The sequence below is a fragment of the Bubalus kerabau genome, chromosome 13, assembly GCF_029407905.1.
Source record: "Bubalus kerabau isolate K-KA32 ecotype Philippines breed swamp buffalo chromosome 13, PCC_UOA_SB_1v2, whole genome shotgun sequence".
Taxonomy (NCBI): Eukaryota; Metazoa; Chordata; class Mammalia; order Artiodactyla; family Bovidae; genus Bubalus; species Bubalus kerabau.
The window spans coordinates 16,278,416-16,295,148 of NC_073636.1; the positions used below are offsets into that span (position 1 = coordinate 16,278,416).

The 16,733-nt window shown below is 41.5% G+C and overlaps 1 protein-coding gene across 12 annotated transcripts in view; it reads left to right on the top strand.

Annotated features, from left to right (window-relative positions):
* Positions 1–16,733, top strand: part of CELF2 (CUGBP Elav-like family member 2) — a 558,667-nt gene that overhangs the window by 410,000 nt on the left and 131,934 nt on the right. The gene's annotated exons all lie outside the window — the stretch shown is intronic.

Here is a 16,733-nt window from a genome sequence, read left to right on the forward strand (position 1 = left end):
GTTCACTCGATATCAGCCCCTGTATGCCAGCTGTTGTACTGGACTACTACTTTTCAAGGTTCTGTACTGTTAAGATTGAAAATGTTTTCTTTGTTTTTTGTTTTTTTGTGTGTTATTTATGTGAAAAGTATAAACTTACTATTATACAGTCAATTGTGTTAGTTGGGTTAATATAATACTGTATACAGTATTATACAGTCAATTGTGTTAGTTGGGTACCTAGGCTAACTTTGTTGGACTTGCGAACATGCTCTCAGAATGGAGCTTTTCCATATATAGGGGGCTTACTTTGTACTAGAGTTACAAAGGTGAAAGACGTGGCCCGTGTCTGCAGGACAGTGGGGTGGGAGCACAAAGGACGTGTGTGTGTGTGTGTGTGTGTGTGTGTGTGTGTGTGTGTAGTGGAAAGACAATCTATGAAATGTTTCCCTTAGAAGCTCCCTGACCCAATAAAATTTCAGAAAACCAGCAATGTGCAGATAGGGGAAGGGACTTCTTAGTTGTCCAACTTGTATCCATCTTGTAGGTGCTCAGAACCAAGCCTTCAGCTGGGAAAGCTTATCATGTGTTGGGAAGAGCTGAGCCCACCATCAGCCCTCAGCGCTGTTCCAAAACAAATTTCTACTCTGTCTCTGTTAAATGTTCATTGCTCAGTCACATCCAAGTCTTTGCGACCTCATGGACTGTAGCCCACCAGGTTCCTCTGACCATGGGATTCTCCAGGCAAGAATACTGGAGTAGGTTGCCATTCCCTTCTCCAGGGGATCTTCCTGACCCAGGGATCAAATCCGGGTTTCCTGCATTGCAGGCAGATTCTTTATCATCTTAGCCACCAGGAAAGTCCCCCACTCTGTCCTTACTCATCCTCAAGTTAGTATCTATCCACACCCACAAATCCACAGGACTCAAGTGTCTCTTACATGAGACCATGTTTATTAGTCCATTTTTGGTGCTCAGTTATTTGGAGCCAGAAGGAAAGAGAAGTAGATCAAGTAAGTGAAAGCATTTTATAAATTGTCAAACTCCACACAAATGGGAGGTGTGATGCGTAGGTGTGTGTATTAGGTGTCCTTTTCCTGGTTTAGGCTGATCACCATGGCATGTTTAGCTCTTGTGTACTCTTTACCTGCAAAATAAAATGCCAGCTTGCAGTCAAACGCTCTGGGATTGGATGGCGGTAGAACATCCTGGTAGAAGAACAGGCCTTGACCATTAAGTGCCTTCGTTGTGACCACCCCCCACATTTTCTGTGTGTTTTGCCTGATGGCTCCCTGCCTCAGTTTCCTCTTCTGCAGGATGCATAGGGCTGTTACACAGATGCAATGAGATCATACACATAAAGCGCTCAGAACAACACCCGGCAAGTAGTAAGCTCTTGTTCTGAGTCTACTCTAGGTGAGGAAACTGAAGTGCAGAGAGGTTAGGTGAGCATCACAATTCAGCATAGCCTCCTAGCAGCACCTCTGCACACAGCCTGCATTCAGAATAAACTGACCTTTCAGTAAGAGCAGGATCACGTCTCAGTAGTATTGCCAATAATAGTAACAACAGCTAATATCTATGCAGAGTACTTGATACGTGCCAGCTCCTACACCAGGGGCTTATACTGACACCATACAACATCTTATTTTAACTGAACACCCTTTCAACAGTCTTTTGATGAAACTACCATTTATTGAGCCCATTTTATACCAAAGAAAACTGAAATTTGAAAAACAAACAAATAAGTGGCAGACAGGGGATTCACACCTAAATAGTTTGTGTTGAGTCCTCTGGGTGAGCCTCTATTCTTTGTACTTACAATTACTAATTATAAATTATACTTGAAATTACTAATTAACTAAGTCTGGGTTTTTTCCTCAGACTGCATGCTCCTCTGGAGTGTGAGTTGTGTTTGACAGTTCTGTATGCCTACCACTTGGCGAAGTATGTTGTATCCAGTAGGTGCTTAATAATGTTAAATGATGTACAAGTTATTCCCCGAACACTCCTTGGATTTCGTGCCTGTGTCTTTCCCATTTCCTCTGTTGTTGTTGTTCATCTCACTAAGTCACATCCTACTCTTTGCAGCCCATGGACTGCAGCACACCAGGCTTCCCTGTCCTTCACCATCTCCCAGAGGTTGCTCAAACTCATGTCCATTGAGTCGGTGATACCATCCAACCATCTCAGCCTCTGTCATCCCCTTCTTCTCCTGCCCTCAATCTTTCCCAGCATCAGGGTCTTTTCCAGTGAGTCAGCTCTTCGCATGAGGTGACCAAAGGATTGGAGCTTCAGCTTCAGCATCAATCCTTCCAGTGAATATTCAGGGTTGATTTCCTTTAGAATTGACTGCTTTGATCACCTTGCTGTCCACCAGACTCTCAAGAGTCTTCTCCAACACCACAGTTCAAAAGCATCAATTCTTCAGTGCTCAGCCTTCTTTACGGTGCAACTCTCACATCCATACATGACCACTGGAAAAATCATTGCTTAACTATATGGACCTTTGTCTGCAAAGTGATATCTCTGCTTTTTAATACACTGTCTAGGTTTGTCATAGCTTTCCTTCTAAGGAGCAGGCATCTTTTAATTTCACACCTTTTAATTTCATGGCTGCAGTCACTGTCCACAGTAATTTTGGAGCACAAAAAAATAAAGTCTCTCACTGTTTCCACTGTTTCCCCATGTATTTGCCATGAAGTGATGGGACCTGATGCCATGATCTTAGTTTTCTGAATGTTGAGTTTTAAACCAACGTGTTCACTCTCCTCTTTCACTTTATCAAGAGGCTCTTTAGTTCTTTGCTTTCCGCCATATGGGTGGTGTCATCTGCATATCTGAGGTTATTGATATTTCTCCCTGCAATCTTGATTCCAGCTTGGCTTCATTCAGCCCAGCATTTTACATAATATACTCTGCATATAAGTTAAATAAGCAGGGTGACAATATACAGCCTTGACATACTCCTTTCCCAATTTGAAACCAGTCCATTGTTCCATGTCCGGTTCTAACTGTTGTTTCTTGACCTGCATACAGATTTCTCAGGAGACAGGTCAGGTGGTCTGGTATTCCCATCTCTTGAAGAATTTTCGAGTATGTTGTAATTGACACAGTCAAAGGCTTTAGCATAGTCAATGAAGCAGAAGTAGATGTTTTTCTGGAACTCCCTTGCTTTTTCTGCTATCCGACTGTATGTTGGCAATTCAGTTTCTGGTTCTTCTGTCTTTTCTAAATCCAGTTTGTACATCTGGAAGTTCTCGATTCAACGTACTGTTGAAGCCTAGCTTGAAGGATTTTGAGCCTTAGCTTGCTAGCATGTGAAATGAGTGCAGTTGTACAGTAGTTTGAACATTCTTTGGCATTGCCCTTCTTTGGAATTCAGATGAAAACTGACCTTTTCCAATCCTGTGGCCATTGCTGAGTTTTCCAAATGTGTTGGCATATTGAGTGCAGCACTTTAACAGCACCATCTTTTAGGATTTTAAGTAGTTCAGCTGGAATTCCATCACCTCCACTAGCTTTGTTCATAGTGATGCTTCCTAGGGCCCATTTGACTTCGCACTCCAGGATGTCTGGCTCTAGGAGAGTGATCATACCATTGTGGTTATCTGAGTCATCAAGACCTTTTTTGTGTAGTTCTTCTGTGTATTCTTGTATCTGTTTTCTCTACCTGGACATATTATTTCTTCTTTTTGCCAGTTCCAATGCTTATGTCCTGGTCTTTCAAAGTAGACATAATGGAATGGCAAATGCCATTCCATTCATGACTGCTCCTTCTGGACACCCCTTCAAAGAGTAATGTCCACTCCATTGAAAGTTGTGTGGCATTGCTTTCTGTGTCTTGCTGAAGTTGGGTTTGCAGTGGTCTTAAGTGAACTTGGAGCTTCTGGAAGTGAGGGGTTATTCTAGTCAACTGGTATACCTCATAGAACCTCACAGAACTTAATTGTTGTTGTTCAGTTACTAAGTCATGTCCAACTCTTCGAGACCCCATGGACTGCAGCGTGCTAGGTTCTTCTGTCCTCCACTGTCTCCCAGAGTTTGCTCAAATTCATGTCCATATAGTATAGGACTTAATAGAGTGCGTAAAACTGTAATGAACACCAGTTGAGTGAGCAAGTGCCAGAGGCTCAAGAGAAAGGACTATTTTCCCCGCCAGCTGATTCTACCTTTTTTCCTTGTTTTTCTTTTCATGGCACGTTGAGATAGAGTGCCCCGTCACATTCCTAGTTTTGAGTCAGCTGGTGGGCAGTCTATGGAGCATGAAAAAATATTGTTTCAACTGGAGCCACGGAAGTAAGAGAATCATTTTAGGGTGTCAGTGTAGTGTGAAGAGCTTTGACATTTGAAGTAAAATAGGGAAGGAGAAAAACAGTTCACTGTGCGGTTGGAATCTATTGCCAGCAAAGGCTCGGCGCCCTCACAGCCGCATGCTCACCTGAAACCCCGCCAGACTTACAGATGTTTCCTTTGGCTCCAGTGCGACAAGCCACAGCGTGGTTCTCAGGGACGGCTCCATTCTGGCAGGGAGTGGTGTAACAGGGAGTGGGGCAGCGAGCAGAGGAATGACCTCATAGGTCTCTTCCGTTCCGAGTTTCTCAGATCCTGTGGTGTGCACTGCCTTTCCCCATCGAGTGTTCATACATCACTGTGTTCACTTGGTGCCCGCACATGCACAACCTTTTTATGAGGTTGTGAAAGCGCCACTTAGCTGAGCGCATTTTGGAACTCTGTGAGATGAGGACCTGTGATTGTGATCCTAGAAACTCCCCAGAGGTCACACGTAGGTGAATGGAAATCTTCCAGACTTGGGTTTTCTTCCTTCAAGATTACGACATAAAAGAAATTGTATCCTACCCAAGGGGGATGAGGGGGCAGTACAAAGCTGAAGAAAGGGTGGCGAGTCCCCAGGCTGGGTTTCTCGCCTCGTTTCTACTCCCAGGTTTTTAAACTGTCCCCTGGGAATGAGATGATCTGGCCGCACACAGTATCTCCACAAGTGGATTCGCCCGCTCTTCTTTGGCCATCTGTATTCTGTTCATGGTGCCATCTTCCTTCCTTTCAACTAGTTTCCAAATCTTCGCCTTCACATCCGCATCTCATGAATTTGAGTCATTTGTGTTCTGACAGCTATTCTCTCCTTCCTACAACCGCTACTATTTCTCCTGCTTCCTTAGGACGTTGCAAGTAACCTTTCAAATGTCTCCTTTGCAGCTTTGTTGAGCCACAATTAGTATACAATAAATTTCACATACTGAATGTATAAAATCTGATCATTTTTAACATAGATGTACACTTCTGAAACCACCACAATCAAAATAGCAAACATATCCATCACCCCGAAAACCTCGCTCATCTTCCATAGAAATCCTTTCTCCCCTGCCCTGCCCACCATCACCGATCTGCCTTCAGTCACTGCGCATTTCCATTTCCCAGAAGTTGTTGGAACTGCAGTCATACACTGTGTGCTTTTTAAAAATTTTTTGGTGTGGCTTCTTTCACGCCATATAATTATTTCAAGGTTTAATATTAGTGGTTCACTTATATCAGTAATGCACTCCTATTAATTGCTAAGTAGCATTCTACTGAATGAATATACTGCAGTTTTTCAGTTCTCCCATTAATGGGCATTTGGTGGTTTCCAGTTTTTGATGATTAAGAAATGAAGTTGTTATGAACATTCATACACAAGTGTTGTTTGCTCTTGTTTCTCTTGATCAAACATCTAGGAGTGGAATGGCTGAATCAGATGGTGGGGGTATATTTAACTTTTTAAGAAACTGTTTTCTACCGTAATTGTACCGTTTTACAGTCCCACCAGCAGTTCAGGAGTTTCAGTTCCTACACAGCCTCACCAACACTGGGTATAATCACTGTTTCTAGTTTTAACCTTTCTAAAAGGTGTAATGGTGTATGTCGTTGTGGTTTTAATTTTCATATAGCTAAAGATGCTAAGCATATCTTTATGAGCTTATATGACACCTGCGTATCTTCTTTGAACTATCTGTGTAAGTCTTATGCCTGTCTTTAATTGGGTTTTTTCCTCATTGTTGAACTTTGACGATACAAGTCCTTTTATCAGATCAATGTTTTGTATATATTTGCTGTCAGTCTGTGTCATGTCTTTTCATTCTCTTAATCATGTCTTTTTAAAAGCCAAAGTTTTCCATTTTGATGAAGTGTTATTAATGTGTTCCTTTACTGATTGCACTTTTCATTTTGTATCAAGGAAAACCTAACCCACAGTCACAAAAAGAGTTTTACTTCCTTGCCGCCTCCTTCTGGCTAAAACCTCCAGGTCAGAATTGAGTAGAAGAAGTGAGAATGGACATCACTATCATGTTCTTGATCTTAGAAGAAAATCTGTCTTTTACCATTAAGTATGATATAAGCTGTAGGTTTTTCACAGATGCCCTTTATCAAGTTGAGAACATTCCCTACTCATGTTGCTGGAAAGTATTATCAAGAATGGATGTTGGGCTTTGTCGTTTGCTTTTTCCACATCTATTGACATGATCGCATGGTTTTATTTTTTAGATTGTAAGTATGGTGAATTGCATTGGTTTGTTAGGTAGTTAGGACAGGAAAAAGGAGTCCAGAATGGAGATGGCTAAAAGGCAAGAAAGGGAAAAGCCCACGAAAATAGAACAAAGGAAAGTCCGAGGACCTGAGTGAGGACCTCAGGTAGAGCAAACAGCACTCCTGGCTAGCCGATTTACAGCACGTTGATTTTCAACATTAAATCAGCCTTGCGCTGCTGGGAGATAAACTCGACTTTATTGTAAGATACAGGCCTTGTGTTATTGGATTCTGTTTGCTCAAATTTTATTCAGAACATGTGCTACTCTACTCAGGAGAAATATTGTTTTGTAGTTTTCTTCTAATTTCTTTAGCTGATTTTGGTGTAATGTAATCTGGACTCATGAGTGAGTTAGAAGATACTCCCTCTTCAATTTCCTAGAAAAGTTTGTTAACTTGTATTATTATTTTCTTAAGTGTTTGGTAGAATTCATCACCTCAATCATCTGGAACTCAAGTTTTCATTGTGAGAAAGAGAAAGTTTTTAAGCACCAATTCATTAGTATTTATAAACCTATATGTACTAAATATATATATATATATATATATGTATATGTACGTATAGGTCTATTTAGTTTATATATTCTTGAGTTTCTCTCCTTTAGAGAGTATCTGTTTCATCTAAATTGTCAAGCTCTATTTGCGCAAAGCTGTATATAGTATTTTTTATTTTATCTATAGATTCTATAGTGATATCATCTCTCTCATTCTTGATATTGATACTTGGTGCTTTATCTCTCCTTTTTCTTCATATGCCTGAAAGTGTCTCAATTTTATTTGTCTGCTCCAATAACTAGCCTTTGGTTTTATTGATTTTCTTCATTGCTATTGTTTTCTCTATTTTACTGATTTTCTCTTTGATTTTTATTACTTTCCTTCTTTTACCTACATTGGGTTTAATTCACTCTCATTTTTCTAGATTTAAAGGTAGAAGTGGAGGTCATTGATTTGAAATCTCTCTTCTTTTCTAATGATCACATCTACTGGTATATACTTGACCTACGTTCTGCCTTAGCTACCTCCCACAAGTTTTGATATGTTGTGGTTTCACTTTCATTCCATTCAAAATACTTTCTAATTTCTTTTGATTTCTTCATTGACCCATGGTTATTCAAAGCGTGTTATATGGTTTCTAAGTATTCAAAGATTTTACAGATATTGTTCTGTTATTGACATCTAATTTCATTGTATTGAGGTTAGGGAAAATAACATACCTTGAATGACTTGCAGACTTTCAGATTTATTGAGACTTGTTTGATGCTCTGTAACATGGCCTATCGTGGTGAGTATTCAATTTGCATTTGAAAATAATACGTATCCTGTTGTTTGGGGGCTGCGTGCTCTATAAATGTCAGTTTGGTTGATGATGATACGCACATCTGTGCCCTTACTGCTTTTCTGTATATTCTATCAGGCAGGCTATTGAACTCTCAAAATATTATGGTGAAGTTTTCTGTTTATTACTGCAGTTCTATCAGCTTTTACTTTATATATTTTGAAGCTCTGTTATTTGGTGCATAAATGTTTAGAATTTTTTTGTCCTCTTGATGAATTTCTCCTTTATCATTTCAAAATGCTATTCTTTATTTTTTATATTATCCTTTGCTTTGTGTCTACTCTGACTGATGTTAATGAAGCTGATCATGTTTTCTTTTAATTCGTGTTATGATGTTATATTTTTTTCCATCCTTTCACTTTTAACTTATTGTGTTAGTATAATTTAAAGTGCATTTCTTACAGATAGCAGACTTCTTAAGTCACTGTGCCAAGTTCTGTCTTTTAATGGAAGTACTTACATGATTAACATTTAATGTGGTTGCTGATCAAGTTGAGTGTAGATCTGTCTTTTCAATGTTTACTTTTTATTTCTCGCAACTGTTCTTCTCTTTTTCCTCTTTTTCTGCCTCCTAGGATTATTTTTATTCCATTTTCTCTCTTTTATTGACTTATGAACTATCAAATTGTTTTGTTATTTCAAGGGTTGTCTTAGGTTTATAGTATTTTTACTTTGTTAGAATTTGCCTTCAAATAATAGTGTACAACTTCCATATGGTTTGAGAATTTTGCTATAGTTCAATTATACAACAGTATGCTTCCATTTTTTCCCCTCCCACAGTTTATTCTATTATTGCCATAATTTTGTTTTTACATATGTGGCAAAGCCCACAAAACATAGTTATAATTTTTTGCTTAGGTGGTGAGATGTCTTTAAAAGAGATGTACATTTAAAAAAAAAAAAAAAAAAAAAAAAAAAACCTACTTGTTTACCCATGTAGTTACTATTTCTGGTGTTCTCCATTCATCTGTGTAGACCCCTGTTTTCTTCTGGTAGCACTTTCTTTTTACTGAAGGACTTTCATTAGCATTTCTTACAGCATAGGTCGTCTGTTGTATGTCTAAAACATTTATTGCGCCTTTGTTCTTGAAATGTATTCCCACTGGATATAGATTTCCATGTATTTTTTTTTCTTTGAGTATTTTAAATTGTATTTTTAGTTCTATTGAGATTTAATTGACATAAAACATTGTATTAGTTTTAGTGTACTTCATGGTATTTTGACATATGTACACTTCACGAAATGATTACCACAATAAATTTACTTAATACCCGTCCCATCATATAGTTAGCTTTCTGTCTTATAATGAGAACTTTTAAGATTTACTATTAGCAACTTTCAAGTATACAATACAGTATTACTAACCATGGCCACCAGGCTGTATGTTTCATCCCCAGGACTTACTTATAAGTGGAGGTTTACTTTTGAACCTCTTCATCCATTTCACCTACCCTCCAGCTCCTATCTCTTGTCAGCCACCAATCTGTTCTCTGTAGCTAGAGTTCATTTCTTTCATTATTTTAGAGATCCACTATCTTCTCAACGTGTGTTTTTCCTGATAAGGAAATCCTTCCCTTTGTTTCTCCATGTATATGTGAGTCTTTCTGGTGTGCTTTTAAGCATGTCTCTCTATTACTGGTTTTAAGCAGCTTGATTATAAAGTGCATCTTGATTTCATTTTCTTCTGTTTCTTGCACTTGAGCTTCATTGAACTTCTCGGATCTATGAACTATATAGTTTTCAAGAAATTGCAATTTTTCCAGCCCTCCTTTTGTTCAGATATTATTTCTGTCCCCCTTTTCTCTCTCCTTTGGAGGCACCAGTTAGTCACATATTTGGCCATGTGAAGTCGTTCGATGGCTCACTAATGTGCTTTCCCACTTCTTTTAAAATTCTTGCTTCTTGCTGTGTTTCACTTTGAACACAGTTCGCTCACTAATCTTTTCTTCTAAAATGTTTAATCAGCCATTAATCCCATCCAGCCTCTCTCATCTCAGATATTATAATTTTAAATCTCTGTAAGTCCATTTGGACCTTTTTTATATCTTTCAAATCTCTGCGTATGTTTTGAAACATACCAAATACAGGGATAATAACTATTTTAATGTCCTTGTCTGCTAATCCTAACATCTGTATTATCTCTAGGTTGGTTTAAATCAGTTGATTTTTCTGTCTACAGACTGTGGTTACCTTATTCTTTGCATGGCTAGAAATCTCTAATTACCAAGATACCCATACCTTCTGAAATCCATCTTGTTCAGTACTACAGACTTTTGCCTTCCTTTAACGTTTTTGAGGTTTGTTCTGCAGTGCAGTTAAGTTACTTGAAAGCAACACAATCCTTTTGAGTTTTGCCTTTTTGGTGTATTAGGCAGGTCTGAAACAATACCCAGCCTAAGGCTAATTATTTCATGCTTTGAAGGTAAGGCTTTCCTTATTTCTCTTACCAGTGTGCCATGAATTAGGAGTCTGGCTACTGGGAATGGCACTACTCTTAGCTTTTAATCCTTTGGATAATGTTTTCACTCCTGGTCTTTGTTGTTGCTGTTGTTCTTCAGTCACTAAGTCATGTCTGACTCTTAGTGACCCCATGGACTGCAGCACACCAGGTTCCCCTGTCCTCCACTGTCTCTTGGAGATTGCCCAGATTCACATCCATTGAGTTAGTGATGCTATCTAACCATCTCATCCTCTGCTGCCACCTTCTCCTCTTGCCTTCAATCTTTTCCAGGATCAAGATCTTTTCCAGTGAGTCGGCTCTTCACATCAGGTGGCCAAAATATTGGAGCTTCAGCTTCAGCCCTTCCAATGAGTATTCAGGGTTGATTTTGTTTAGAATTTAGGAGTTTCTTTTCTCACATGGACTGATCAGTACTCTACTGAATACTCCAGGGACCCTCTGCAGATATCTGGGGTTCTCTCTGTGCAGCTCCTTTCTCTCCATTCCTCTTTCCTGTGAATTCTAACTGGTTTGTCTCCCCTACACTCTCAGCTTAAATCAGTTCAGGATGGCTACCATATTCTACCTGGCCTCCCTCTCCTTGTCCTGTAGTCCAGAAACTCTTTAGGGAAGTCAGCTGTTTCAGGCTGGAAAGTTAGCATCTCGAGCCAGAAGCAGATGTCTGCTCTTCTGGGTTATACTTTTTATCCCTGATTTTTTTTCTTCCTCAGAATGCCCTCTGGTACGTCCAGAGGAGACAGAACACCGGTTATGGTACATGAATGCTTCATAGCGCTTTGTTGCTGTTCACGTGCTAAGTTGTGTCTGACTCTCTGTAACCGCATGGACTGCCGCATGCCAGGCTTCCCTGTCCTTCACTATCTCCAGGAGTTTGCTCAAACTCCTATCCATTGAGTCCATGATTTCATCCAACCATCTCATCCTCTGTCACCCCCTTCTCCTCCTGCCCTCAATCTTTCCCAGCATCAGGATCTTTTCCAGTGAGTCGGCTCTTCACATCAGGTGGCCAAAGTATTGGAGCTTTAGCTTCACATAGCCTAGTAAATAAAGCTCAGATTCCTTGGCTGTATTTTTTAGGACTTATGTAAACCATTCTGCTTTTTCTAATTCTCTTCTTAATTTTCATTCCTACAGAACTCTCCTTTATAAGGTAGAATTCTGGTACTCCATCTCTTTCTCATAGCAGCTTGACTTCTGGACCTACCATTTCCTACAAAATTATATCAAATTTCAAGATTATTGAAAATAATCTTCTTCTTCTCCAGACTCCTATAAAAACTTGTATGGCCTCTTTTCTTCAACCTATCACCTTCTGATGTGTATTAGCTTATGTAGACACATCTTATCTCTTCTGTCTAAATCCCTTGAGGTTATCTGTCATCTGCAGATGCTCTTAGAAGTAATACAATGTGCACACATTAAGGCAATCTGAAAATGGCCATTCAGTACCCATTTATGGGGAAGCAGGAATGAACACTGGGCTGATGAAATTCAAACCCAGTGAAAAAGAATATCCTCAGTAAAAATAACTGGGGATGTTTAACGTCTACAGGATGCTACAGTCCACTCCTCCCTGAGCTGATGTAGCCTCCTCTTTCTTATCTGTGTATCGGCCTACCAACAAGAGATGCCCTTGTCCCTTTGAAATAAGGATTCTGAAGGCAGGGATTTTTATATCAATGTCTTTGTCTCCCTGCAACCCAGTACTATACCTGGCTCAAGAAATAGCTGTTTAATCACAGCATCAACTCCCAACAGGAGGTCCTCTTAAGAGAATTTTTTTTTTAATTTCCACAAAGCAGACTAGACCCTGGATGTGGTACAGAGAGCTTTTGTCTTCTTCCAAAATCTGTCTGAAATACTGAAAGCATTCGAGGAAGGAGAAGGCACAAAACTAGATTCTGACACCCCAGTTTTTCTCTCTCTTTATAAAAATCTACTGAAATGATTCCCCTTACATGAGGCACCGAGAGTAGTCAGATGCTGCGAGACCAAAAGTGGAGTTGGAGGTTGTCAGGAGCTGGGGGAGGGGTAAATGGGACGTTGTTGTTTTGTGGGTGCAGACTTTGAGTTTGGGCGGATGAAAAGGTTCTGAAGGTGGATGGTGGGGATGGCTACACGGCAGTGTGATTGTGCTTAGTGCCTCACCCTACACTTAAAATTGGTTATGATGGTACAGTTTAAGTTACGGGTAGTTTGTCCCAATCGCAAAGAAAAAAAGTTTTTTTGAAGTCTTGGGCATATTTATGAAAAGATCATAAAGTGAAAGTGTTGGTCACTCAGTTGTGTCTGACTCTTTGCGACCCCATGGACTATATAACCCACTAGGCTCCTCTGTCCATGGAATTCTCCAGGCAAGAACACTGGAATGGGTTGCCATTCCCTACTCCAGGGGATTTTCCTGAGCCAGGGATCAAACCAAGGTCTCCCACATAGAATCCAGGTGGATTCTATACTGATAGTATGCCACAATCTCAAAGAAAAAAAAAGAATTTGAGGTCTTGGGAGTATTTATAGAACGATCATAAGTGAAGTTTAAATTACATTTCTGATAGCTGTGTGATGTTGGGTCAGCAGTTTGTCGTCTCTGAATCTGTTTTCTCGTCTGTAAATGGGGCCTAAGGTCTTTAGAAGCACCAAGCCAGCCTGTAACACAGTGGGCACTCACAGACGTCTGTCTTGCTCTTCCCTTTCCAGCGTTCTGATGAGTGTCTTCTGACTCTAAAATTCCTGCCCTGGTCGTGGGCTTGGAAGATGCAGGGGGCAAGACTTTGGGAAATGCAATGTTTGGTTTTGCTCACCTAGTCTACATGTCTATGAGAGGCCGAACCACACCACAGAGCCCTGAGACTGGGGTCTTAGGAGGTGTCCCTGGGCTCCAGGTGTCACCGTGGACTCTGGTCCAGGACTTGCCATGGGAACAGCTCCCAAAGGGCAGTCTCAGGAAAGTGACCTGTCAGGGGACGCACCGTCTCAAGTCACTGAACATCTGGGAGAAATAAGAGCCCCTGGCTGGGTACCCCTCTGCCTTCCTGGTTTCTCATTTCAGCGTGGACTCCCCAGGTTGTATACCCCCAAGCATCCTCATTTTCAAAGCTTAGATCATTCCCAAGTCATCAGACTCGGCTTCTTTTGTAAATAAGAAGTAGTGAATGGTGGTTTTGTTAGTGTTCAGATGTCTGATCAAAGCAATTATGCAAAGTCTGAATATGGGGAAATAAATCTCCAGTAAGAGGGCAGGAGGACTGTTTTTCTGTTCCCCTGGTTTATAGTCTCCCGCCCTCCCCCTCGCATGCAAGTGTCTTGACTCTTGTGTGTCTTCAGTCTCTCACAAAATCAGCAGTCCAGGAATTTTCTGGGGGAGGGTGGAGTCAGTGTCACTTGATTGGTGGCAGTTTGCCCGAAAGAGCCAGTTAGTGGTGAGGGATTGCCGTCTGCTCCTCTCCGGCCACACAGGCCTTTGTACAAGCTCGTCCATCACCTGTAAGCAGCAGCTGTCCCAGGCGTACAGCTGTGCGCCCCTCGGGCTGTGATCTTGTCAAACTCACTTGTACCAAGTAGGGCACTGATGATGATTTACGTGGGGCTCCAGCACATCCCCAGATGCCCAGCTCCGAACATGGAGGAAGAGCCACCCCCAAATGAGGACCCCTTTGTCCAGGCAGGGTTGGAGGCGAGAGAGCACACTGCAGTTGGTTAGAAGCCCGGCCGGCTGCTAGGTTACTCTGGCAGTGGTATAGGGCCCCAGCTGGTGTTGCCGAGGAGCCGGGGGCAGAATGTATCTGTCCCACAGTCCTGCCTCCCCTGCTGCCAGGGGCCTGACTGTTGGAAGGGAGGCTGTGTCACCCGCTGACACACACAGACTAGATTTGGGGGCAGCTGGGATTCCATGGAACCAGTCATTCTGCTCTTGAACCTCACAACACCCACTTGACAGTCTCCTGTAACCCTGACAAGTGAGCCCTGCTATTTTGGAAAGGTGTCAGGGACTCTGAGTTCTGATCAAGACTCAGAATGAGTCTCCTGTGTGGCCTGGAGTAAGTCGCCTGCCCTCTCAGTGCCCCTTTCACAAAGTCGACAGGAGGTTCAAAGGAGATGCAGTGATTTGCGTGTGCGTGTGTGTGTGTGTGCGCGCATGTCCACACGTGCCTGTTAGAATCACCTGGAGAGACTAAGAAGCCGAAGCACCAATGCCTACCCTCCACCCTCGGGGATGCGGACTTCATTCCTGTCCAGAAGGGCCCGGGCAGCAACTAAAGATGCTCAGGGATTGGCATGTGCCCCAAAGTTCAGAGGACCGGGTTAGATGGGACAAGGGTACTTTGAAAAAAGGAAAGACACTCCATTAACTTATTTGGTGGTGGTGGTGGTGTTATTCAGTCCCTAAGTCATGTCTGACTCCTTGCGACCCATGGGCTGCAGCACACCAGGCTTCCCTGTCCTTCACTATCTCCCCAAGTTTGCTCAAATTCACGTCCATTGAGTCAGGGATGCCATCCAACCATCTCATCTTCTGTTGCCCCCTTCTCCTGCCTTTAGTCTTTCCTAGCATCAGGGTCTTTTCTAATGAGTCAGCTCTTCGCATCAGGCGGCCAAGGTATTGGAGCGTCAGCATCAGTCCTTCCAGTGAATATTCAGGGTTGATTTCCTTTAGGATTGACTGGTTTGATCTCCTTGCACTCCAAGGGACTCTCAAGAGTCTTTTCCAGCACCACAGTCCTTCAGCTCTCAGCCTTCTTTATAGTCCAGCTCTCACGTCCATATATGACTACTGGAAAAAAATCATAACTTTGACTAGACGGAACTTTTGTCGGCAAAGTGATGTCTCTGCTTTTTAATATGCTGTCTGGGTTTCTTACAGCAAACCTACCTGATGTTACTGTTACCTTTTCTGCTTGTTTTGGTGATGACTGAGGAACTTAACCCAGCTGATATAATGCCATTATAATCGTTCATGACCTGGCTTGGTTTTGTTTTTTCTAATATTCCTTCCAACACCCAGTGCAGACCATTTTCAAGTGAGGATTAGTTAATTCACTGCCTGAAACACAAACCCCCAGTGTTGAACATCTCACCAGTCTTGCAGTGACTTTCCATAGAACATCATAACAGCTCTTCCCTAGGAGACCATGGCTTTACTGTGAACCAGGAAAGACCACACTGCCTCTCCAGGCTTGGGACTCCAGGAATTTGCTTCCTGGTTGGAAACCACTGGGGCATCTTCAAGGAGACAGATGCCAAACAGGAGGGTAAGGGAGAAAATTATTTTGATGGATACGGTAGTTAATTTCAGCCTAGAAACCTTACAAGGAAGGGTCTGCAGGAAATCACAGGTTTATGTGAATCTGAAAAGAAAAACTGAAGAGTTTCATAGTGACAAGATAAGTGCCGTAATTGTATTTAAATGAGCTCAGTAGAAAATTTCACCACAAACTGCATTAACTAAAGAAGGTTTTCCACAATGGGGTATAATTGAATTAACATTAAAGTTAGCCCAGCCTCCAGCAGAGCATTCCGATTGGTTCCACTCAAGGATTGGGGTGGGTGTGTGGATCAAACCCAGCTAAGGGGGTGGATTTTCATCAGAAGACATAACACCTAGTGAGGGTCTAATACAGTTTGTGCTATGAGGGGGGAAAAAATGCAGATTTAACAGAATATGATCTTTTAAGGCACTGTTTGATTTCATGTGTGTTTGCATCACTTTGTTGATGGAATCACTTTTCCAAGAAATGCTATAATACGTGTGCTTCTATGGGGCTTTAATTCCTAGTATGATCCTGGGAAGAGGCTGTGAGACGTCCAGTCATCTTCATTTTGCAGATGAGAAAACTGAGATTTACTGTTGAAATAAGGGTCACATATCTGGAAATAGGACATGAACTTGGGCAAACTTTGGGAGATGGTGAGGGACAGGGAGGCCAGGCGTGCTGCAGTCCATGGGTCACAAAGAGTTGGAGACGACTGGGCAACTAAACAACAGCAGGCTGGAAGTTAGGTCCTCCATGCATTGGATTCATCTTAAGACTCTCATTTTCGTGATTTTTCTGTCTTATAAATGTTCCTATGGTTTTACTTTGTGCTTTTAAAAATTAAGATTTTTAAGTCAGGTTTTCATTTTGAAGTAAAAGAATGAGGAAATTGAAAATTTTGAGAAAGAAAAGCAGCCTTCCTTTGCCTGGTAACCAAAATATATCTACTTTTGCCTTCATCTGGCCCTTGAGAATCATCAAAGTCCTTTTTCTGCAAAGGGTTTCCTGCAGCATTCAGGGTTTAAGTAACTGATTGTAGACAGGTCAGAAGAAAAGGAAAGCAGGCTGCATTAAATGCCTGGATCCTTGATAGAAACTTCCTAACCCTGCCCCCCACCTTTT